We start from the raw sequence: 26,703 nt of genomic DNA on the forward strand, positions 1-26,703 counted from the left end.
TTCGTAGGACCACCTGTCATCATCAAATCTTGGACCTTTAATATCTAAGAACCTTCTCATTGATACCGCCTATCAAACGAAAAAAACTGCATCTAAACCACAATATGTGTTCTGGATCTACGATACATAGATATGATAAGGGTAAAATGTGATAGTGTAATGTTAGTCTGTTTTCTGTGTTGTATCTGAGATGTCCATAATTATAATTATTTGTGTGTTTTCATTTAGAGTTTTTAATATTATTGACTTATTACTATAAATCTTTGTCAATATGATAATGTACACTTGAAAAGGTAAACTACATACGATGTATGCATACTATTAGCATAAAACCTGCTACTTTCCTATTATAGTTATACAATAAATGCATGTGATTTGAATTGATTTAGTGAAACTTATGAAACTTCTCTCTGCCTTGCTAAGGGAAGTTTTTTTTGTACTAAAATGTTTATAATTCTTATAATCCACACATCAACACTTTGCCGTTGATATAATAGCACAACCAGGCCCACTAGATACTCGTAGTAATCCCAACGCTTTAAACACTACATAGGCTACGGATTCTCAGTAAATACAGACTATTAAATCCTTCATGATTATAAAGCAATTCAATGGTAGATGACATCAGAGAGATCATTAGCTTTATAATTGCTAATTATGTGATAATTATTATTGTGCACTTTATAAATAGTAAGTATATAACGTAAAGATAATGTTGAAGAACAATAGAATTAGAAAGGGAAGACAATGGAAATTATCGACTTTTCTTACTTTTATTTGATTTCTTGATAAGGTTATTATTGAGTCCTCAGCGCTCGTTACTTTTCCGGACAAGTAGTTAATACTATTTGCAGCAAATCTACAATAAGTCACGACCAAAAAAAATAATTGTTAATTCGACTATGTAAGTACCTATATACTTAATATCAAGTAAATTTGCAGTATGTTTTCTGTGTTCGCGTTAAATAAAGCATGGTGGCACCTCCACACAAGGAGAGAACTTAAACTATAAAAAAATTATGAGCAATATGAAATTAGTTTCAATAATTTCATCATTGCCGTATTTAACAATGGCGGATCCAATTTATTTTGGCGACACGTGTTTATGTCGGCTTACATCAAATAATTTTAATTATGTCCGCATCTCATTACGACGAATTAAAATTCCGTAAAATGTACAGTGAATAATTATATTTTATTATTTTCAATAAAATTTTGTCGCGAAAGCTACTTCTCAACTGGGTAGATAAAATTTGAGGACTGACCTCGATAAAGGACTTATAATTTTGGGACTGTTATCTTCATTTAAAGGGTGTGTTATGAGGACTACCAGGGTTATTACTGAGTCGCCTGAGGCTCCTCTCATGGCTCATGTACCGACCACGTATTTACATCAGAAAGTTTCAACGGTTTAATGTGCCATGTCTCCCAATCCTAACTATTGCATTTTGGATCACAATATTCAAATTTTTATTAAACTGTTATTTTTATTTTGTGAATTATTGTAATAATTCGCATGTGTGTTGTTTTTTATCAATATTTATTTATGTACTTATTTTTGTCTTAACTGTTTGTCTGGATCAACAAACTTTCACATTTATAATATTAGTACTCATCGCAACTCTGTAGACACCAAAGCATACTGAAATAATATAATAAATATTTTAAGTAAACACTTACGACCTGAAGAGCGTAATAACAGATCCCATTTAGGATTCTAACTCAGGATACACAATCTCACAAGACATTTACACTGAGTGTGTACAGCAATGTTTTGTGGTTGAGATAATCCCGAGAATGTTGTGTCGCTTGCCGGGAATACGCAGACATTTATAATTCCAAGAATCTGAAGCATAATTATTCGTGACGTAGGTACATTATATAATATTACATCGCGCCATCATTGAGGAGTTCGGTGGCGCAGCGGTAAACGCGCTCGGTCTGCGATTGTTGAAGTTAAGCAACTTTCGCAAAGGCCGGTCATAGGGTGGGTGACCACTAAAAAAAAGTTTTCATCTCGAGCTCCTCCGTGCTTCGGAAGGCACGTTAAGCCGTTGGTCCCGGCTGCATTAGCAGTCGTTAATAACCACCAATCCGCACTGGGCCCGCGTGGTGGTTTAAGGCCCGATCTCCCTATCCATCCATAGGGAAGGCCCGTGCCCCAGCAGTGGGGACGTTAATGGGCTGGTGATGATGATTGTATTATCACGCCTGTATTCCTGAAGGGGTAGGCAAAGGTGCATAGTAATACCTACTCCTCTCATCACACAAACGAACTTTGCCACCTGTCAACAAGGACTGTTAATTGAACGTAACCTTCAATTAAATTGGTTAAATAAAACAATATTTAGTTGGGAACCAATAGACCTTCGAGACCTTCGTGGAACTGTTACGAGCACTTAACCACGGAGCTTTCTACGAAGAAACTGACCATTAAGTTATGAGAATTTCTATTTCTTGCTCAAATTGGCGTAAGATATTAATTACGTTTGTTTTCAGTGTGGATTCAATACAGAGCTCGGTTGAACGTTAATATTGTACATTCAATGAGGGACCTTCATGTACAGTCATGAACAATATAATGTACCCACTTTAGGACTCTGACGCACTAACATATTTTGACATTTAGTGAGACTTCCAGTTCAATTTGTCAAAAAAGTTAATGTGACATGGTACCAAAGTGTATACATATTAATCCTCGTGACCGTACAGCTTTAACGTGATAATTACCTATTTTCATTACTCAGGTACATCATTATTCCAAAATACAATGTAATAGCAGAAGCATGTGTAATAGTAATTGATGGTTGATATTTGTATCACATTATGTATAGAATTATGTTGGTACCTATATTGCTTCTCTTCATTTTGATCAGAATCATAATGGGTGGAAGATGTAATTGTGCTTGGGGTAACGAAAAGGGTCATCATTTATACCCAAAAACAAAGATAAAAGATGCATATGGCTGATAACCATGACATTAGAAGGTTAAACGAATTGCCAGACATCGATATTTTTAATGATTCCCCTCGATGCTACAAAATTAAAGTGCTAAATCACTTTGGTTGTCGTTATAAGCGTTAAACAGTACTTACATTTATATTTTGTTAAAATGTTCTGTGTATGTATATATATATATATAGTTTAGAATTTATATAGTTTATTATTAATATAGTTTGTTTGTTTTCATTTACGGTGAATGCTGTGTACGCATGTAATTGGCAAGCATATATACCAAGTCTTTCTTTCTATTTATAATGCTGTCTGTAAAAGTTTAAAATGTATTGCTGTATGTGTACCTAAATAAATAAATAAATAAACGAAGGAAAATGTTCACCATCTATATTGTTTTTGAGGAACGTAACCCTCATTGTTTTAATAAACTTTTTGTACAGTCTAGACATATATCTACATTATCTACGTTTTGAAATTTTGTATTTTCTGAAAAATATTAAACTAATTGGTAATCAACACTTGTAGGTTTTCATGATCGTTTTATACTTCTTTGTCTTAGGGTCCCCAATTACTTTGATTACTTTGTGAGACTGTTCTTTGTTTAGTAAGGATATCGCAGGTTTGAATCACCTGATTATCCGAAAAATTTTGATAATTCTATGCTTCAGAAGGCACGTAAAGCTAAAAGTACGCTCCATACCCTTTCCGGTTGTACCCAGCAGAGGGACGTATATAAGCTGTTTAATTGTTTATGTTATGTTGTTTTTTCATACGTTCAACAGCTTGTCTTTCCGGGCATCTCGTAAAATTTGACAGAGGGATTGTGTCCTTACTAATGTGGTGAATATTTGTTATAGACTGATTCCTTGTCACAATAAGGTTCATAATTATCCATCTTAGGTAAATCTTTGATTATTTGAGGGTCTTCCCACCCCCATAAAGAAGAATGGGCTTGAATTGGTATATTTACCTCATCATCATCAATTTAAGAGCCACGCTCTTGTCGTTACCTGTGTGTGTAAACTTATTTGTTTTTCTATTTCTTTTGCATATAAAGAACACCGTCTGAAAATTTTTACGTCGCATAATATCAAACACAACCCAGGAAGCAACACAAAGGCCGGTATCAGAATGTCTTCCAGCGTGCAGGGGCCCCGTTTAAGCCGGCCTTATCCTGGGGTCCTTTGACAAACGACAGGCGCCACGCCATTGTGATGCGGTTTGACCGCTGCTCTGCCTTATTGTACCGACTTATCCCACTTTTTGAATAATGTCCCAAAGCTATATGTATACAGGGTGTTAGTGACGGTTCAGACCATGATTCTGAATGAACATTTTCGTGTTTTTTTTTTTAATTATGTTCTGGGGGGTGAATATGGCCACATCGAAGCAATTCATCAAGTAATATTGCTATTTGACATTTGTTTGCATTGCGCACTTACTTTTATATGTCAAATTGCAATATTGCTTTTTTAGATTAATTGCTTCGATGTGGCCATATTCACCTCCCAGTTCTTTAAACCGCATTGAACCCAAATGTATAATGAAAAATATAAATGGCAAAATATGAAAAACCATCAAAAACTCAAATATTAATTAAACATTTCCGACAAGAAAAACACCTACCATCGTTTTTAGTACAAACAAGTAAACATTCCATTTTTCTTTAAGGTGTCACTAACACCCTGTACATACTATTAAGATACTGTACGTAGCTGCGTATAAATATTTGGGCGTGTAGGTTTCAGTCCACAAAAATTCCAAAATGTAGGTCAAATTTTCCAAAATTTTGTATTTTTATTTGTTTTTTCACTCATGAAAATAGAGTGAAAATATGATATTGGAAAGTAAAAACGGTTTTCAAGTTTGACTAAAATTAATGAGCTTAGTATTTTCGATTGATCGGGTAGTTTCTCTAATTGGACGTAATTACTCGTGCCGCTAATTGGACCTACATGGAGGCCAACCAAAAGCAAATTACTTAGTTAAAGCTGTCACCACGGCTGAAAGCGGTCTGAAAATACGTTATGTACCCACAAACATAATAGTAAGTAAGTAGTATCTTGTAATTGAAGTACAAAAGTTGCTTCAAATTGGTGTCGGGTGTAAAGGAAAACACCCTTTGTGCTGTAAGTAATAGGTCCTTACAACTCAGCGACGACACTTCCTTGCGTGTTTTAAAGTACAAGAAAACACAGGCGCTCAAAACACAAACTATGCCAACAAGATGGCATATAACCTACAAAATTCTTTTAATAATTAAACTTAAATGCCGCCGCGAAACTTTTTAATTTTCCCTTCCATAAACTTCAGTTAAAAGCAACTTTCAAAAATGTGCAACGGAGGGAAAGAAAGTGGCTTTTTGGGTCAGAAGATAGGTAGCCGTGATAATGGCTTGTCCGAATCGACGATACAACCTCTAGACCCCTCAAAATAGACAAACGGGTCACGGCAGTGCATCGGATAAATAGGTCAGATATGAGATGCAGCCCGACAACGTTCACACAAACGCAAATACTTCCTTGATCTTTCCACGTATTCAGAATTTTGAGTGAGTTAACACAGTGACCTTCTACCCCTGTCTAATTCCTGATGTAATTTTTATTTTATTTAATGTTTTATTATATAAGCTGTTGGTATACCTTTTTTATAAATAAATAACATAACATAAAAACATGTTTAATAAATAAAAAAAAGGAGTTATGACAAAACTAGGTTTAAAATCCAGTCCGCGCCACGAAAGGGGTCCTCGGATTTAAATGATACAAGTCAATAATTGCAGAATCTGAGACATTAGCGCCGTGGTCGCGGGATTTCTTTCATGGGTTGGACTATATTTATAACCTCATTTTTTAACAAGGCGGTAGGCGTCTACTGGGTATACCGTCGATGGGCGGTCGTGGTGCTCGTCGCGAGTTCCGGGGCGAGTTTTTCAATTTCCTCATTTCGTGTTATCAGCTAATTAACAAGCTAATTACATTACATTTACATTACAGTCAGGTGATACATTTTAAAATGAAAAATGCTGTTTGGACCGTTAGTTTAGTTAAAAGTCGATTATATTCTGCTTACAATTCCGGGCATATCATGATGTTTGGTTGATTGAGGTTATTGACAAGGTGGACTATTAGGACCATGTCTTCTGTTATTAGGACACCAAAATGCATATATTTTTTATGTTTTTATACCTATTGTTACTGTGGCGTCCTCTAATATGAATAGTTTCTTTCTCTTTTTTATATCCTAGGACTATGCTTCGAAACTGCAATGCTTAAGTGGTGTATATTTCATAAATATATTATTTAAATTGTTGATAGTTTCTTTGCTCTCTCCATCCAACGTTAAAGGTAAACAATCAGCTCGCGGCAACAAACACTTCTGGACCCTTAAACTGACCCCGCCCGCGTGGTCGACGATTTCCCTCGACGAGGGCCCACTATTAATTCTTTCTTATATATAATCTTCTCAGACGACACCCTGAACCGACGTTCGCGCCTGGGCAACCTTAAAATTTGTTCCCAGTGACAGCCCTTAGCGCTCCTGTTTTGTTCGGCCAAGTAGTTAATGCTATTTGCAACAAATCTATAATAAGTCTTCCCATCCTATGACCGGCCTTTGCGAAAGTTGCTTAACTTCAACAATCGCAGACCCAGCGCGTTTACCGCTGCGCCACCGAGCTCCTCCATCTCCCTATCCATCCATAGGGAAGGCCCGTGCCCCGACAGTGGGGACGTTAATGGGCTGATGATGATATAATAAGTCACGCTATAAAAAAACACATCCAACTTTACATTATAGCGAATTTCCGGCAAGTTGCCACTTGGCTACGTGAGTAGCCTTGCTATAACTAATAACAAAATTTTGACGCACAGACACACAATGGGCTAATAACGTTTGCTTTTTTCGTTGCGAAATGTAATTAAGCCAGTCATGTGAGTGGATAGTCGCTGTTTTCTCCCCGGTGTAGGTACTCTTTGTAAATTGACACGAGCCAAATTGTAACAAAAGGCGCGGAAAAGGTGGAACAAAGGTTTCGAGGGAATCCATTAATAATGTTATTTCATACCCTTAGGCTAAGACTATAGATCATAAAATATGATACGGGAAATTTAAGTTCCAAGGGAATCCAATTAATCTTATGTTGCGTTAATATTTATTTTAGCTAAGAGAAGGTACAGGTCGTGTCGTATCAGGAGGTGAAGGATTTGGTGGGAAGAAGAGAGGAATGGCGATTACGCCACCGACAAGAGCGCAGCTCTTAAATATAGAGAGATAAGAGTAACAATCATTTAAGTACCGTGAATTGAGAGGAAATGGAAAATTAAAAGTCACTTTCATTTCACAGTTTTCGAAAACCTAGTCACCATCATCTCCCTAGCATTATACTTTTTTTCACAGGGTCCGCTTACCTAACCTGAAGATTCGACAGGACCGGTTTTTTACAGAAGTAACTGCCTGTCTGACATTCCAACCCGCGAACTACTACTACTACTACTACACACTACTATAGTAACATAATATAACCAATAAATATTTGTATATAATTATAAATACGTATTCGACCTCCGTGGACCAGTTGTTGAGCGTTGTGCTCACGATCCGGAGGTCCCGTGTTCGAATCCCAGTGGGCGCAAATCACAAAAATCACTTTGTGATCTTTAGTTTGCGTAGGACATTACAATCTGATCACCTGATTATCCAAAAGTAAGATCCGTGCTTTGAAAGGCACGTTAAGCCATTGGTCCCTTGCCGTTACCCAAGCCGTCGGTTTGGGTGGCTTATTGTTCTGTCCACTCCAATAGTAATCATGAACGTGAGCTGAGAAAACAGATACAATCTGCAGAATACAAAAAATAACTCCCTCTCTCTCTCTCTATTTAAAAGCTGCACTCTTGCCGGTGCAGTAATCGCCATTCCTCTCTTCTTCCCGCCAAAACCTTCACCTCCCGATACGACACGACCTGCACCTTCTCTTTTATTTGTTTCATAAATGTTCTCCTAGGTCTACCCCTTCCTCTCTTCCCTTCAATTTTTCCTTCTATAATGTTTTGTACAAAAAAAGAAAAATTTACTTAAATGACAGCAACAACCGCTTACTGAGACACATTTTTATTGTGGTTATTAGTGATCCATTAGTCTTGAATAAAACCAAGGTTCCTTTATAAAGTAACTTTCTGATATTGAGTCGGCAAAGCCTTCCCCGGTCGTTGCTTGTTCTCGTTATTTTTAACGAGTCGCCGTTCCAATGCCTCGGTCCCATCATTAGGACATGTGACTGAGCTTCTTGCTACGTAATGTACTTCGTCTTTCATAAGAGTAATGAGAGGTCTTGTAGGTTATTCCGGGAATTACTGCCAGCACTAATCTAAACTGCCCTGAACATAAAATTGCCCAAATTCAAATTCAAAATTCAACAATATCTTTATTCAGTAGGTAACATAGTTACACTTTGAATTGTCAATTTTTACATAACGAACGTCTCATCCGCCTAAAACTACTACAGCTTCTCACAACCTGTATAGCCGGGGAAAAGAAGCTGCAAGAAAAACCTCGGCACAGGGACAACAGACGTTCTTTAAAAAAATAAAAATAAACATAAAATATTGGTATACAAGGTTTAGAAGGTAGGAAAGCATTGACTATGTATAACTTCAACTTATATTGTTTCTTTGTGCAACTTGTTAAAAATGTTTTGGTAAATAAATATATTTTTATTTTATTATTTATACAATTGAGTAATTTAGCTGCCTAATATCAGTTCTCAGACAGTTAATCCTATGCATTCATATCTTCTAAATTATCACTAACTTTCTAATAACCTTTTCTGTAAAGATTTTGCAATGCTAATCTTATTGTAAAAACTTATACATTGCCCCTTAAAAGATTTAGTAATCTTATGTAATCGACTGACTTGTATTATATTCATGTGTTATGTCTGATTGTTGAAATTTAGTTCTGTGCAATAAATTATATTTGATTTGATTTGATTAACATAAGCTGAATCGTATATCACCCTTGAGAGCTGATTGAAACGTAAGATTCGATAATTAGGTTTTAAGTAATTATTTTTTTTTAAACTAAAAAGCTGTATCTTAAACGTAACCTGTCACTCTAATTAATAAATTAAACACATAAGTAATTTTAGGACTTTACTGACTTCCGGACCTGAAGGTTTGACAGGTGCGGTTTCTGCAGAAGCTACTGCCTGTCTGACCTTCCAAATGAAAGGGGAAACCAATCTAATGACAGTTAGGTTACATGGCTCATGTAACGACTAAGATAGAAAGCATACTTAGTAACATAAGTAGTAACCGGGACCAACGGCTTAAAGTGCCTTCCGGAGCACGGATTATCTTAGTTTTTGGACAATCAGGTGATCAGCCTGTAATGTCCTAACTTAACTAGGGATCACAAAGTGAATTTCGTGAATTATCCCCACCGAGATTTGCACCTGGGACCTCCGGATCGTGAGTACAAGGCTCAACCACTGGACCACGGAGGCCGCTATCTATAATATCTTTATATAATATCCTTGATAAATGTAGGTGAACAAACTGTAACATTGACCTCGACACGACGCCATATTGCCATCACGTGTCCATACTCGTACTATTGACATGAAAACCTGATTGTCAAGTGTTTCTAATGGTCTGAAGTGGTGATGCGATAGTGATAACGTTGTTGATAGTATAGTTCATTCTGGTGGACATGTTGAGTGTATAAACAATTGAGATTTGACAGTTGGCTCGACCATTATAGTCCGCGATAAGGCCAAGAACCTATCGCTTTGGTCTAACAGAAAGCTCGGGATCATATTCATATTCATCTTGCGATGGATGTAGCTCTGACTACCCCAATTGCGATATAGTCGTGAGCATATATTATGTTATTACTTTGTTGAACTACGTACGAGTACATACTCGTACTGTAAATAATTCTCCAGCCGGGTCTGCATGACAACCGCGCCGCGAATTGTATCGAGCGCTTCGACCAGTAAACGATACGAATGCTATCTACGTAGATGGACGTCAAAAGGCTATTGCTCGAAGGCCTTGATATATTTAGCGGCGCGCGCGGCGCGGTTACCGTGCAGAGCTTACAGGTACCTATTGGTAAAAAACGAAAATGAATCGTGTACAAAACTTGGCAAACTGAAACTTAACGATCTGACAAACTTCCGAAAGAATAAAAGGTACGACACTATTTACTTAGTGTCCTGATTAATGTTACTCTTTGAAATGTCCAGCCCTTCCTGCTATTTAACTTAATGATTACTTTGTAATATTAGCTTTACTTTTCTCGTGTGGGTTATGAGATCAGTGACCGACTTCAGCAACTGGTGTCATAGGATTGAGCCGCCAAAGGCCCCTGACATGGCTCATGTAACGAGTGCATACATACTTAAGTAAATAGAAGTCGACGCGACTGTTTAACGTGCCCTTCTAAGCACGAACCTGATCAGCCTGCAATGTCCTAACCAAACAAGGAATTACAAAGTGAAATTAGGTTACCATGGAGGTTGGCGTCGCTTACGTCTGTAGGTACCATCGAGATCCTACACGTGACTCCTGGGTGATGATAATGGCGCGACACGTTTACTGGTTGTTTGCTTAAGTACCTACTTTGCCAGGCAAAACGTGATGCTATCATCATGCCAGTATCCTCAAAGGTGGCGGTGGTGGCGGTGATAGTGTATCGCTCCTCGCCAGCTATGCCCAACAAAACCTGTAATAACCTCATTATCTTAGCCAACGTTACTTTTTATTACATCACGCCATCTCTCAAGGAAGCAGAGCAGCTAGTAAAAGTAATCGATCTCAGGGTTCGAGACATTCCAGCGCAGGCGCCGTACGAACGACAATCGCCGTACTTGTTTGACGGAGGTCACTTAGTAACAGGTTACACAAAAATAGTTATCGCGTTATCAATATCAACTCGGAGTATTGTCGCCAATGTTCGTCACGCATAGATTGTAGCTTTAGGTAATTGAATCGCTTTACTTCTTCTTCTTATCGTGTGGGTTGTGAGGTGGAATATTAACCTCATCAACCCTGATGTCAGGGTTATTGGGCCTCCAAAGGTCCCTGACATGGCTCATGTAACGATTACTCACCTAGATCAGTAATAGTTACCGGGACCAACGGCTTAACGTGCCTTCTGAAGCATGGATCGTCTTACTTTCGGACAATCAGGTGATCATCCTGTATGGCCTAACCAAACTAGGGATCACAAAGTGATTTTTGTCATATGTCCCCTCCGGGAACTCGGGGCCTCTGGATCTTGAGTCCAACGCTCAACCACTGGACCACGGAGGCCGACGCTTTACTATGTTATCGCCAAACGAAGTAAATACTCCTTTGGCCAAAACTCTATGGTCCAGTCCTTTAAAAAGAAACATAATGGCGGACATTTCTAAAAAGAAAACAGGGTATGAAGACAGTTGAAGTTCGGGAGTGAAAAGGATTGGTCATGATTAAACTACAGATATTTTAATTATACGAGTACCTATTAGTCGTGTTGAATAAATACTGGTCATCATCACAAATTTAAGAGCCACGCTCTTGTCGGTGTAGCATTCTCCTTGCTACTTTTTAGGTAAAAATAGGGCAGTGGTTTCCCTCTTGCCTTGTGCCCGCAGCACTCTGTCTGACGCGAGTGGGATGTCGCCCAGAATAGTAGTAAATACTGATAATTGATAGATAATCGAAACAAATGTAAGTATAAAATTAATGTTGGATAACAATATTAATGTGTATGAACTAATATGGTTTGTCTTTAATACATACATACATACATAAACTCACGCCCGTAATCCCCAATGGGGTGGGCAGAGCCACAAGTAATCAAAGACAACTTGTAGCCACTGTTGATACGAAGTCCTAAGATGGATATGATGAACCTTATGGTGATAAGGGATCAGCCTATCGCCCATAACATTAGTCCATCATGTTAGAGGACGCAATCCCTCTGTCGGTTTTTACGACATGCCCGGGAAGACAAGCAGCTGAACGTGTTCTATGTTTTTTATTTGCTCCCAGAACAGCATAGAATTTGTCTTTAATAATTATATAATTACTTATTATTAACCATGCGTCAGAGTGTAGTCACTGTGTCGTGCGCACCGGTTTGCTTCTCAAATGAAGAAAGCTGGTTCGACCGGGGATCGAACCTACGTACGGGATTTATAATGTGGGTTTCCTAATGATGTTTTCTTTCGCTGCTGAGCAAGTGACAATAATTTACTCGTAATATCCAAACACGAATTCGAAAACAAATTCGTAAATCATTGTTTTACGCCCGTGCTGCGATTTGAACACGCGAACTTACTGGCATACATGTTAATCAGACATGTTAATTCTTGTCTCTATCAGTATTAATAGTAAATAGTACTTGAAACTTACAAAACACTTAATAAGATAACAGATAGAAATAACAATACTCATGAATATACTTGTGCAAATCCCTTTGATGCGTTTGAAGTGCTACTGTAAGATATAGTAATACATAGTAGTTGCAGTTGTAGGTAGGTTATGTACTGTAGTCAGTAGGTAATCGTGTATTCGGGCGCTTGTTTGCCTAAACTTTATAAAAGCTATGAAAGTATGAAAACAGATTCCTTTTTTTTTAACGTTGGGAAATGCGTTACGCATACCACGCCGCCCGGGGGGACGACGTGGTTATGTGGGACTCCCCGGGTGTTGCCACCCGGTATACCCACTAAAACCCAACGGTGTTCCTGCCTGCACCATTTGACATGAAAACAGATTCCTAAAACAACCTATTTTGTTAATAAAATTTTGTGGATGGAATTAAAGGTTACGAGCGATGGTTCAACTTGTAAGTTGGTATCGATTCTTGCGAATGCTACTTTCGCGGGATTTTTCTATGAGAGACTTTCCAGGACTTTCCAGAAAAAATGTACAACGCCATCTGTATTGTTTTTGATGAACGTAGCCTGGAAAGCCCCTCATTAAGAAATTCTTTCCATATTAGTCAACCAGCGTGACTTACTATATTACATCTTTCAATCATTCGTCAATCACAACTTACGATTCCGAGAAAAATCGACCTTATTATTACTACACTGTAATCGTTATTTGTGAGGTCGTATACTGTTTGTCAAAAGATTGACCACATACTACGGTTTTCTCGCAAACAGAATATGGTCCGTTCAAATTATAATCTGGTCATAAGTAAAAGTAATAAGTAAGTAAGTCTGGTAGTAAGTAATTGTAATCTGGTCTGGTGGTGGTCTGGTCGATTTTTTTTAATTCTGTCAGCACTTATTCAGTGTTTTCTGGACAATCTTCTGATAAGGTCGATTTTTGTTTAAATAAATAGTAATGATTGACGAATGATTGGTGGATAGATGTAATACCCATCTTAGGGCAAATAAGCGGCCGAATATAAGTACGATCACCGGTTTTAATTAAATTACGTGATCAGAATATTAAATTGATTTTATAACTCTAATTTGCTTTTATATTTTAAGAGTCTAAAGAAAGAGAGAGATGAAAATAGAATTACCTGAGTTGAAATATTCTGGATTATCCAGCTAAGTACCGAATGCCACCTGAGACAACGTTCAATACGTTTTCTCTCAAAACACATTACACTAAACTTACTGAGTAGACTACTTAAAGTGCCCCAAACTAACAAAGGAAATTTTAACTATACTTTTTACACCGTATATTTTATATTTATAAGATTTGTTTGACTTATATGCCATAAATGACATTACCTACTTGGCTGGGCAAATGGAATCACTGGGGTACAAAATTGAAGAAAACAGGCCTGAGGGTGCCCGGTTGGGTATGAACCTCGGCACCTGTTCCTTATTGTAAGCCTCGGCTCAGGGCGTGATCTGAGAAGATTATATTTGAAAGAAAAAAAAAAAAGATTTAATGGACACTAGTGGGCCGAGCGCTGAATGAGGGAAATCGTCGGCCCCGCCGGCGGGGTATCGGGGTCCTGACGAGAAAAAGTATCAGGATTCCCCTTTATACTACGAGGGAAGAAGAAGACAGTTACTGCATCTTTATGGTCCCGTTTCTATCCACTTTAGGACCTCGTACCAAGAGTGGCTGCAACTTAAACACCTTGCAACTTCTAGTTGCTACTGCGTATTCAAAAACTAATTTAATTGTTTTCAGACAACTCCAGAATCTTTTGCCATCTTCTGTAAAAACCCCTGGGCCTGTGAAAACGGGAAAACGCTAGAAAGATGTTTTCATACAACTCCAGCTGTAGTAGTAGAGATTATGAACTCGATTTCGCTCAGTTCTCGAGCAAAATGAAAACAAACCTCCGTGTATGACAGTTGTTTTATCAAACAAAACTTTTGAGTGTTAATTTCCAAGTATAAACTCCTTATGATATTCCATTGCAATTTCGTAATGGGTAAAAACATTTTCGAGTGTTAGGTACGCGTCAGCGAAATTAATATTTTATAAGTAGGTACTTATGTCAGAGAGGAGGTTGAGGGGGGCGGGGAGGTGTCTATAATGACAACATAATATTTCCAACGTCGGTTCCAAATTCAAATCGGAAATTCAAAAGACAGCAGTCGTAGTTGACAGGATGTTACAACAGACAACTGGAAATCTTTCATTTCTCCGGCCTAGTACTTGATGCCATCTGAGGAAAAACAATCCCCAATCAATTATAGAATATAAAGATTACCATCTTTTTTTTCTACAAACTACAGTCTCCAGAAGACGATCAACACTTGCACTATTTAAAAGTGCGCTTACGCTGCTATTCTTGGCCATTGAATAATTCCTTTATCTCCATTCCTGATTATAATTTTAATTATAACACGACACGGTTTTGCACTCCAAACGCTATAATCATAAAATCTGTTGTTTCACCTACTTAATGAAACATCACTTTAATACCTTGCACTTCATTTTTAAATGCTTTTCAGGTAACATTTACAAAATAATACATTAACTAAACTGACTCATTTTGTAGTAAAATATAATCTATTATCTGATAAAAAATAAAGAAACATAAAAATGTCTTTGTAATTTTTTAACGATCCATATACGTTTAGGGACGTAACTAAATAACTAAAATATACATAAAATATGCTTGAAACGCTTTTTACACAAACCGATAATAAGTTAATAAAATAAAAGTTATTTTTTTGAACTGATCAATATATTCGTATACAGTGATACTAATGTTATGAAAATCCTCGATATTTCGAAGAAACAATACGATGCAACAATATGGGGAATAATGGGGATACATAATATGTGAACATAGCTTTAGGTATTTGCTTTTAAAAACCATCACGATAGACATAAACTAGACGTCACCAACTCCAATAGTTTCAACAGTCTCAACGTCCAAACACTTCATCTTATTTTTTTTTTAGGCAACAATTTTACACTCTTCACTCTCCGAAACTTATCCTTAATAGGCTTCGGCTTTGGTTTTTTTGTTTGTTTTTAAAGACCAACGTCAAAAAAGTTCATAAATTGTCTATTCATACTCTTTTTACCATAGTATGTCTTTAAAAAATAATGCAATGTGTATCATAGCATTGGCTACTTTGATAAGAAGCATACCAATTTAGCACTTTTGGACTTTCTCCAAAAACCAATGAAATCCTTCTCAAGATATTATTAAGATTACCATTTATAATAATTCGTTCCAACTCTAACTGATCTTCAGTACGTGACCAAATTAAATGGTCTTCCTCACTGTAGAGCCCGTTTATCTTTCTCCTGATATTGTAATTTGGTAGGACATTCCTCCTTATCTCCAAAAATGTTCATTGTAACTTCGTTTTCGCAAAAAAAAAAATATATTCCGTTACCTATGCTTCACAATAAATATTGAATCACAGTCGTCGTACACGAGCCATGTCAGGGAACTTTGGCGGCTTAATCATAACCCTAACACCAGGGTTGATGGGGTTGGTGATCCACCTCACAACCCACACGTCAGAAGAAGAATATTGAATTATTAAATGTTGAAATTTCATTAATTATTTTATTATTCAAATGCTGTGTCGCAATAAGGGGTTTCTTCCATTACATATTTATGTGAATAAACTACATTACATGATATATAAATATTTACAGATATTTTTTATTTCTGTTAATTCAAATTCAAATATATTTATTTCGGAATAATTACATCCATATTGTGTTAGTAACAATGTGTCTTAGCCTAGTGTTAGTATTAAATTAAATTAATGCCATATAAAATTAATAATTATAGATTTTTAGTTTGGCAGTGAGGTAAAATTCCTAAAACATAGACTTTTTTATATGTTTCATCTTTGAAATGTCATCAAATTCATTTCCTAATAAATCTCAGTTCACACTCAACTGACTATAGTCATTCAGCCATTGTCACCTTTTTGTTACACAAAAAAAAAAAATACATAAAAGAAACCGCGACCAATTGAGATGACATTAGGTAAAACATTTATTTTTATTTTTAACTTTACTAGATAAAGGATTGTGATGTTTTTGTGGAAATTAGACTCTTTTGTTGTATTGTGGGATAATGGTGGGAAAATTGACAACACTGACGTCAAAGGGCTGTCACAGCGTTATGTAAACAATGTTTTGTTCGCCATGATTATCTTAACGATACAAAAGTGCTTTGGAAACTAGAGATGAGGGTTAAAAAGACCAAATAAAAGCAATTCATCTAAAAAGCAATATTGCTATTTGACATCTTTATCTGTGTACATTGCGCACATATATATGCGCCAATATCAAATAGTAATATTGCTTTTTATGTGGCCTTTTTAACTCCCCTGCTGTTGTGACTAGGAAAGAATACATAAATATTTATTTGCTAAAAAAAACCATACAGTTTATAACACTATTGGCTATGCGATGTCCAACAACGCACGTTTGTAATTTCGCAATTTAATTTTCATCGCAATTTGTTTACCGAAAGCGCCTGAATTTGGAATGTGAAAACAATTCAATACGCGTATCGAAACATTTTTATTTGTTTTTTTTTTTAATTTTCACTGTTTACGAGTAGTCTTTTTTATTAAAAGCTTTGAGTGCGTTTTACCACGATCCAGCCTGGTCTTTAGCAGCGATGTGGTCTAAGGTGGAGCACACCAACTCAAATAGAGTTTCTGTTAATCTAATCACTCTTGCTTTGCTTTTGACACTTTTGAATTGCTGCAGATTTGCCTCAAATCACATTGTCATTACTTGACCGGAGAAAATTCAAATAGGAACACTGAAGACTCTTGCCCGTTGCAAAATTTAATGCAATCGGCCAAAGTTGGGCGTGAATATCTGTTTAGAGCGTCGCCTGACCCTAGTTGGCCGATAGGGATAAGCGGTAAAAGAGGGAAAACGCCGGCCACTCTGGCAGGGTCTGTGTCGGGAGCCTGAATTATTTGTTGATTTGAGCTGATTGGCCACCTTTATGGCTAGAGTACGGTCACGAGCATTATATGTATATACTTTGCTACCATGTCACATCAACTTTTTTGACAAATTGAACTGTAAGTCTCCCTAAATGTTAAATATGTTAGTGCGACAGAGTTCTAAAGTGGGTATATTATATTGCTCATGACTGTACTTGGGTCGCATTGTATATTACGTACGTCCTTCAAATTCCGACTGCGATGAGGCGTGGTTCTACTTATGAACATACTCACGCTTCCGGACCGAAACGATCCCGATAACGCCTCTGTGTGTGAATACCTTTACAGATGTTTCTCTTTTATGTACAAAAATAGCAGCGTGTGCGCAATAAACTATGTGACCAATCATTTTATTATTAATCTGTCAGCTTGTCTGTTCAAGGCTAGTGATTTTGCACTGTTTGAACTAATATGGTATAGTACCTTTATGATTTGCGTTGTAATATTTCTATATTCAGATTTTGTGAACCCGGTCACAAAACGAAATTTGTTGCATCAAATGTAAATGTTAATGTGTGTATATTTTAATGTTGTAAATGTATAATGTGTGTCGTAGATTTTACCTAAATAAACTTTTTTATTATTATTCTTTTTATGTTTGAAAAAATTTTCACTTCCAACAAAAAACGGAAAACGTCACGGAACCCTTTTTATTCTCGAGCCCAATTCGCACCTCACCAGTTTTTTCGTAATGTAGGGTGAATAGGCACTTTTAGATAAGCATGTCCTATCCTCGAGCACATCGTCACTTACCATAACATAACATAACATAACATAAACAGCCTATATACGTCCCACTGCTGGGCACAGGCCTCCCCTCAATCAACCGGAGGGGGTATGGAGCATACTCCACCACGCTGCTCCACTGCGGGTTGGTGGAGGTGTTTTTGACGGCTAATAGCCGGGACCAACGGCTTAACGTGCCCTCCGAAGCACGGAATCATCTTACTTTTTGGGACAATCAGGTGATTCAAGCCTGAAAAGTCCTTACCAAACAAAGGACAGTCTCACAAAGTGACCACCACTCGCGTCACTTACCATCAGATGATATTGTCGTCAAACGAAACCTATTTTATAGTAAAAAAAAAATTATCAGTGCTTGATTCCAGTCAGTACGTCTATCTATAATAACAATAACGACAGATTTTACATTTAAAATTAATCAATTTTACTATTTACCTCATCAAATCTGTGTGAAGCGATTGATGAATGTGGAGGAAGAAAGAGAAGTGTGTCAGGATCGAAGCAAATGGAATTCATAGTCTCTGCTTACCCCGGTGGGAAATAGGCGTGAGTTTATGTATGTATGTAAATCTGTGAGAAATCCCTGACAGGTGTCCCTGACTTGATGTGCTTCGCTCTAGTTTAATGCACTCAGCGCTCCCCATTTGTCCAGCCAAGTAGATACTGCTATTTGCGGCAAATCTGCCATCAGTCACGTCAAATAGATATTATCTCTAGTTTAATATGCATACACACGAACATACATAAAAAGCCGTGGTTTCCCCTCTGTGGTTTTTGAGGAAAATAATCTATTCGTATTCACTAAATGTTTTAACCTACCTGTTAATTACTGAGGAGGAAAATTTGTTTAGATCCTAATGGAATAATTATTTACAATACAATCATCTTTGTGGTTTAATTATGCGATGAATCGTTTAATGAACTACGTATAAATGGAGGATTTTTTTAAATGTCATTTTGATTTGAGGCGCGTAGAGCGCCTCGGTCACTGATCTCACAAAATTGCACTTAAGTTAAATTAATAACTCATTGGTTGGTGAGTAATCGTTACATGAGCCATGTCAGGGGCTTTTGGCGGTTCCATCATAACCCTGACACCAGGGTTGATGAGACTGGTATTCCACCTCACAACCCACACGATAGGAAGGACTCATTGATGCTAGTCCGGTACAGGGCTTGGAACCAGCACTGCCCTTAAGAAGCAAGCCAGTGAGTTTGTGTGTACAAAACAGTGACTAGGAAAGTAGGAAAGATCAAAGACCTTTTAACTACCTTAAAAGTATTCAAGAAGTAATTAAGAAATCGAATACTCATTAGAAATGGATCTATTGTTTGTTTACAAGTTGGGAGAACTTCAAATTGAACCGTCGAAATAACAAAACGGAACCCTTTGTAAGGAGTTCGGAAACATTATACTTTCAAAACATATTTAATTACGATCTGTTTTGCAAATAAATTAAAAAGAAAATATACTAGTTTAGAGTCTCTAGAGTGTAATGAAAGTTTTCATTTGGTAAAATGGAGGGAACCGCTTTAAATTTCATGGCTAGAGTCTGTTGGAACATGTTTATTAAAATTAAGTTCTTAATTACAAACTTTTGCGTATGAAATATACGAGTAGTTAGCAAACATCTAACATGAATAATGTTAAAAAATAAATTGAAAATAAAAATACCCTGAGCACAAAATAATATGTGTGCCTTTGTTGGGGTACCGCTGATCTTTTAAAAATAACTGATTAAAAAAGTAAGTAGGTGTGTTGTGCAAAAAGTTATGAAAACGTGGGTCGTCAGTTCGTTCAAAAAACGTCGTAATCCCAGGACCTTAGTACTTTAATAAGGGACTTTCTAGGAAACGTTCGCCTAAAACAATATAGATGGAGTTGTACAGATTTAACACGATAATATGGTAGAGACATATGTAAAATAATTGCTGTTTGATATTTGGATCAGATATGTTATATAATAATTATATTGCTTCTCTTTATTATGATCAGAATAATAATGGATGGAAGATGTGTTGTGCCTGGGTGTAATAACGAGGGCCATAATGTATACCCAAAATCAACAAAAGATGCATAATATACAGGGTGTTAGTGACATCGTAACGAATACTCAGGGGGATGATTCAGACCATGATTCTGAGTTAATATCAAGTGGAATTTTTCGTCGCAAAATTCATGATTTTTTTAGTTGTTTTTAAATTATTTTCAATTCTATAATTTTGCGATGAAAAATTCCACTTGATATTAACTCAGAATAATCAGCTGAATCATCCCCCTCAGTATTCGTTACGATGTCACTTACACCCCACACAAGTACATACGGTAGCCATACAAGTAGGTATGGGTGTTGGTGACACCGTAACGAATACTGAGAGGGATGGTTCAGACCATGATTCTGAGTTGGTATCAAGTGGAATTTTCAGTCTGAATATGCCTGAATTTTTTTGTAACATAACATAAACTGCCTATATACGTCCCACTGCTGGGCACAGGCCTCCCCTCAATCAACCGGAGGGGGTATGGAGCATACTCCACCACGCTGCTCCATTGCGGGTTGGTGGAGGTGTTTTTACGGCTAATAGCCGGGACCAACGGCTTAACGTGCCCTCCGAAGCACGGAATCATCTTACTTTTTCGGAAAATCAGGTGATTCAAGCCTGAAAAGTCCTTACCAAACAAAGGACTGTCTCACAAATAATTTTTTGTGTTTTTTTTTTAATTATTTTCAATTCCATACTTTTGCGACGGAAAATTCCACTTGATATCATCTCAGAATCATGGCCTCAATCACCCCTCAAAGTTTTCGTTACGATGTCACTAACACCCTGTATATCTGTTATCCATGAAATTAAAAGGTTAAACGAAGGCAACTCTGGACAACGCCATCTTTATTTTTATTGGGAAACGTAGCCTGGGAATCCCCTCAGTCCACAACAGCAGTACACATTTGTCAAGGCCACAGCCAGCGGAACACTAACTCTACACTAATACAATAAAAAAACTACACCATTATTTACATTAAATGCCAAAATAGAGCTAGTATCAACAATCATCTATATTTAAAAGTATTTACATTTGATCAATGACGTAGATTACTATGTAATAGACTATTTACCTCAGTCTACGAGCATGACCTCTCCAGGTAAAATAGGTAAGTTTAAAAACTATAAAACCCGACTTCGGAAAAATTGCGATCTAAAAAAATATTTTCTTGTTTCATACTTTTGAGAACGCGAATTTTCCGAAATGTGCAAATTAGATATCTAAAGCTATACTCTTGGACAAAACTATATTTTTTCTTTCTCAGATTATGTCCTCTAGAGGGCGCCTAATTGAATTCAGCGTGACGTCACATAGCCTATAACCACCGGACAACCAAGACGCTTCTAGTGACACCTCATTTGTTAAATTCTGACAGGTGGTGTAAAAGTTAGTTGGAAACAGACGTGCATACACATATAAATATACCTCTTCATACAATATGCTTAATGGTCAAATAGCGCTCAAATAAACATTTGATGGCAAATACAAAAGCAAATCAGGAAGTGTTGTCCCAAATGTCAGTTAGAAATTATGGACTCTAATATATGGGCAATAAAGCTGTCGCCATTATGATTTAGGTATTGTAGTCCCCTTAGGTCTGCTATAGGCCTATCCATGTGGGCTTTGGCACACTCCGAACACTCCATAGAAAAATCTCATTCTGACCTTGTAAGTACAAGTATGTGCCTTACCGGGTTAGTGCAAGCGAGATAGACAGTCTTTTTTACTCCTTAGCGGTTTCTGGCCATTTAAAGTAAGATTCAGAGGGGGTGAGATAAATCTAACGCAGCGCCTGATACGAATAGGCGCGGGGCGGAAAGTTAACGTTACATACGCAGTATTATTCTTTATCCTATGGCGATCGACTGATCTTCTCTTCTATCGTGTGGGTTGTGAGGTGGAGTACCAACCTCATCAACCCTGGTGTCAGGATTACTATTGAGTCGCCAAAGGCCTCATGTAACATGGCTCATGTAACGACTACTTACTTATATCAGTAAAGTAGTAACCGGGACCAACGGCTTAACGTGCTTTCGGACAATCAGGTGATCAGCCTGTAATGTCCTAACCAAACTAGGTACCACAAAGTAATTTTTGTGATAAGTCCCCACCGAGAATCGAACCCAGGAGCTCCGGACCGGGAGCCCAACTCTCAACCACTGGACCATGGAGGTCGTCTATGACTACGAAAGTTACGATTCATTGTAAGTAGTACCCATCAGTAGTGGCTGCGTATCATACTCGTATATATTGTATGTATACGCAACCTGCCACAGAGTAAACAAAAGTCCTTTACTAGTTTTGTACTACTGGTAACAATGGAGCAGAACAGGTGCGGTCAAGGTCACTCTACGTGTATCGGATGTTATCGCACTATAAACCGAGTTACTGAGCTATACAGCTACACCTCCATAGGTTATGTAATCCAGTTAATCAACTCTGCATGTTTAATAATACGGCTTATATTCGAATAACTACTTTCACCGGTCTCCAAGTTGCGTACCGTTTGTTTATGTCACGTGACATAATAGATATTCGTATTTGGAGCCAAATTATTTATAGTCTAGTGGTTTAAAGCACTGCGCTCATGATCTAAAGGTCCAGATTCGATTCCAGATCATACTCCACCACGCTGCTTCACTGCGGGTTGGTAGAGGTGTGTTAAATATAGGTGTGGTTGTTTCTCCACCAAACCGAGTATGCAACCTGCAACCATTATTGGTATTAGCGTAACAAAAAATATAAATTAGATATTCAAAGTTTCGATTGCAAATTAAATATTATAGTTAAAGATGTCAAGGACAGTGGAACGTTAAAGTATTGCCAATTTTTAATCAAGTAGATAGTAAAATATACTAGCCGGTGTGACTCACGCTTTCACTAACGACTAAACTGAATATATAACATTCTATCTGCATATAAAACAAAATATTATTTACTAGCGACCCGCCCCGGCTTCGCTCGGGTGCAATGCTGAGGAAAAAAATAAATTATTTACACCATCACATTAAAAACCTCAAAAATAACAGTATTTCTCCACTATTTAATGGATGTTATTATACAATTATAAACCTTCCTCTTGAATTACTCTATCTATTAAAAAACCGCATCAAAATCCGTTGCGTAGTTTTAAAGATTTAAGCGTACATAGGGATATAGGGACAGAAAAAGCGACTTTGTTTTTATACTAAAGAAAGAAAGAAAGAAAGAAAGAAAGAAACGTTTATTATAAAGGGACACCACAGTTACAAATATAAAAAAAAATATATAATTTAAAACACGGAACCACTACTATGTAGTGAAGTACGGAACCGACCAGTCTTCAAAGCCTAGCGCTTGGTTGTTTTTTTTATAAATATTAAGCACAGTTCGATACGGGTTACTGATCATGCTAATATTAACTATATAACCTTCGCGGTTGAACCTTTTCAATGGATTGCAAAATAATTGCCGGGGTGAATCTCTTTACTGTTAAAAAACATTTATGTTAAAATGATGTAAATCTGTCCCTTCATCCTAATTTTAATTTCTAAGTGGAATTTAACTAAGCATTATCCCGTTTCTCACTGGGTCCACTTACCTAGCGAGAAGATTTAGAAGCTACTGCCTGTCTGACCTTCCAACCCGCGAAGGAAAAACCAGCCCAACACAGGTTAGGTCACATACCTCCGAAAATGTAATTCTCAGGAATGTGGGTTTCCTTACTATGTTTTCCTTTACCGCACGTGATAATCGTTTATGATCCAAACATGAATTCAAAAACAAATTCTACAATTACTCATTAACGCATCCGCTGGAGAGTGAATCTAATGTGATTTTCGGAATAAAATTATATAATACAGAAAATATTTTTCCACCATTTAAATTCAAAAGGTAAAACATCACAAACTATACATTCAAATGGAGAATAATTATCTTCTTGTTTCATACTTTTTGGATCGCTAATTTTACATTACTTTTTTTTTTAATCGAATCTGTAGTTTACATGTTTGCCACGGTATTAAACATCGTGATCTCTTTTTCTTTGACGACTTGCTCTGTAGGGTCACGAGTACTAATATGTATACCATGATACCATGATGTATTGATACCATGTCAAATTAACTTGACGACAAATTGATCCGTAACTCTCATTAAATGTCAAATATGTTAGTGCAACAGGGTTCTAAAGTGGGTATATGTATATATAGTCCTCCTTGTCGTATCCGACAACGGCGACCTCAGTCTCTTCTCTCGTGCGCTCGAATGTGACTGGCAAAGCCAAACTTTGTTCTGAAAACTCGGTCACATTGGAGGCAGAATAGCTGTCCATCCGAGTTAAAGGTGTAGTTATAGGTGGGTTTGGGACGATCCTTGCGTTTTTGGCGTTTTTCATCGAGCTCTTTCAGACGATTTTGTTCAAAGTTGGCCACCCCTGTTTTGACACAGTGACGCCAAACAGGTCTTAAAACAGCAAGGTCCTCCCAGCGTTCAGTGGAAATATCGCAGGCGGTCAGGTTACGTTTCAAGACGTCCTTGTACCGCAGATATTGTCCCCCACGTTTACGCTTTCCACTCGCTAGTTCGGAGTAGAAGACGAACTTTGGGAGTCTACAGTCATTCATACGGCTATATGATATTGCTCATGACTGTACATGGATAATAGGCAATACAGAGCATCCAGTATTTGTAATATCGTGTTATTGTAAAAGGTACCTAAGCTGTATTGGGATGGTTTACCCTTCGCGGGTTGGCAGGTAAGACAGGCAGTCGTTTCTGTAAACATTGGATCTGTCAAATCTTCAAGTTAGGTAAGCAAACCCTGTGAAAATGTCACTTAGAAATAAATTAAAAGAAATTATAAATATTTTAACTTTGGCATCACAATAATTATATCTTTGTAAAAAAACATATAGGATTATTTGCAAAAAATAGCGATCGGCACATTGTTAATACCCGGAATAAAAATAAACTTGCTTTATATGTCAGTCGATTACATAAGATTACTAAATATTTTAAGGGGCAATGTATACGTTTTTACAATAAGATTCCCATTGACATTCAGAATTTGCCTTTCAACTGTTTTAAGACAGTAGTTAAACAAAAACTTTACAAAAAAGGTTATTATAAAGTTAGTGATTATTTAGAAGATAAATGCATGGGATTAACTGTCTGAGAACTGATATTAGGCAGCTAAATTACTCAATTGTATACCAATATTTTATGTTTATTTTTATTTTTTTAAGGACGTCTAGGGCCCTGTGCCGAGGTTTTTCTTGCAGCTTCTTTTCCCCGGCTATACAGGTTGTGAGAAGCTGCAGTAGTTTTAGGCGGATGAGACGTTCGTTATGTAAAAATTGACGATTCAAAGTGTAACTATGTTACCTACTGAATAAAGATATTTTTGAATTTGAATTTGAAAAAAAAAAACGGAATAATGCTAGGGGAATGATGATGTAAGTATAATAGGTACCTATATTGTTCTATCGTGTGGGTGGATTACCAACCTCAGCAACACTAGTATAAGGGTTAATCAGGGGGTCGGGGTGGGTTCAGGGGTTAGTATAGAGCTGCCAAAATCCCCTGACATCTAACGACTACTTACTACCGTCATGTATATGTACTTATCATACATATTTGTATAGGAACCTTAGCTTGGGAAGTAGGAACAATCGATAATTGATAACTAGTTGCCTTTATACATTTCAACGACTATAAATTAAATAAATGCCTACAAAAACATAATAGGTACTTAGATGAATAATGGTCTGGTCACACTGAATTCCTTTATAATTAAAAGCGAATGAAAATCTTCACGCTTTAAAAATTGAATTGAGTTTTTATGAATTCATTGTTAAGATATTATGTTAATAATGAGGGGGGTTAACCAAGTTACAGATGATCTCGAAAACCGACAATGACAGTAAAAAGCATATGGGATTAACATGTCATCTTAACAGCCGGTCTAATGAGCCGGAGGTCCGGGATCGATTCCCGATGGGGACATTGTCGAAATCATTTTATTTATTTATTTCACATATACATAGTCATTACAGATAAACCAAATCGCCAATGTATGCAAACTATTTACTAAAAAACTTTAGACTGATATTAGTGAATTCCGCCAACGAACATGTATATAAATCTGTGTCCGGGTTTTCATGAGCTATTTCGTTAATCACGCGAGTAGCCCGGGCAATAGGTGAGTGCTTCCCGAGGTTGGTACGACCAATACCTACTGCGAACATTGTAAGAAGACGCCTAGCAGAAATTTCAATATTGGGTACAATCAACCTTAGACATTTAAGTATATCAGGATTTGTGAGACAGTCATAATCTTTTGTTTATTAAGGACTTTGCAAGCTTGAATCACCCGATTGTCTTAAAAAGTAAGATGCTGTTAATAATAATAATATTAGCAATAAGTGTATGCTATTATTTATGTATAACAAACAGACTTAGTATTATTGATCTGTTTCGGCACTTGCCCTAATTTTGTGAAAATATCAAGTCGTACCTAGTAAATCACGTAACATTACCACATTTGACATTTATATTATA

The 26,703-nt window shown here is 37.0% G+C and overlaps 1 protein-coding gene and 1 long non-coding RNA gene across 2 annotated transcripts in view; one reads left to right on the plus strand and one right to left on the minus strand.

Moving 5' to 3' along the window:
* Positions 1-26,703, minus strand: part of LOC126371726 (putative inorganic phosphate cotransporter) — a 45,608-nt gene that overhangs the window by 18,245 nt on the left and 660 nt on the right. The gene's annotated exons all lie outside the window — the stretch shown is intronic.
* LOC126371781 (uncharacterized) lies at positions 18,135-20,734 on the plus strand. The gene is made up of 2 exons (XR_007567078.1): positions 18,135-18,253; positions 20,684-20,734. It is a non-coding gene; the product is annotated as an uncharacterized LOC126371781 (long non-coding RNA).

This window comes from Pectinophora gossypiella, chromosome 13 (assembly GCF_024362695.1).
Source record: "Pectinophora gossypiella chromosome 13, ilPecGoss1.1, whole genome shotgun sequence".
Taxonomy (NCBI): domain Eukaryota; kingdom Metazoa; phylum Arthropoda; class Insecta; order Lepidoptera; family Gelechiidae; genus Pectinophora; species Pectinophora gossypiella.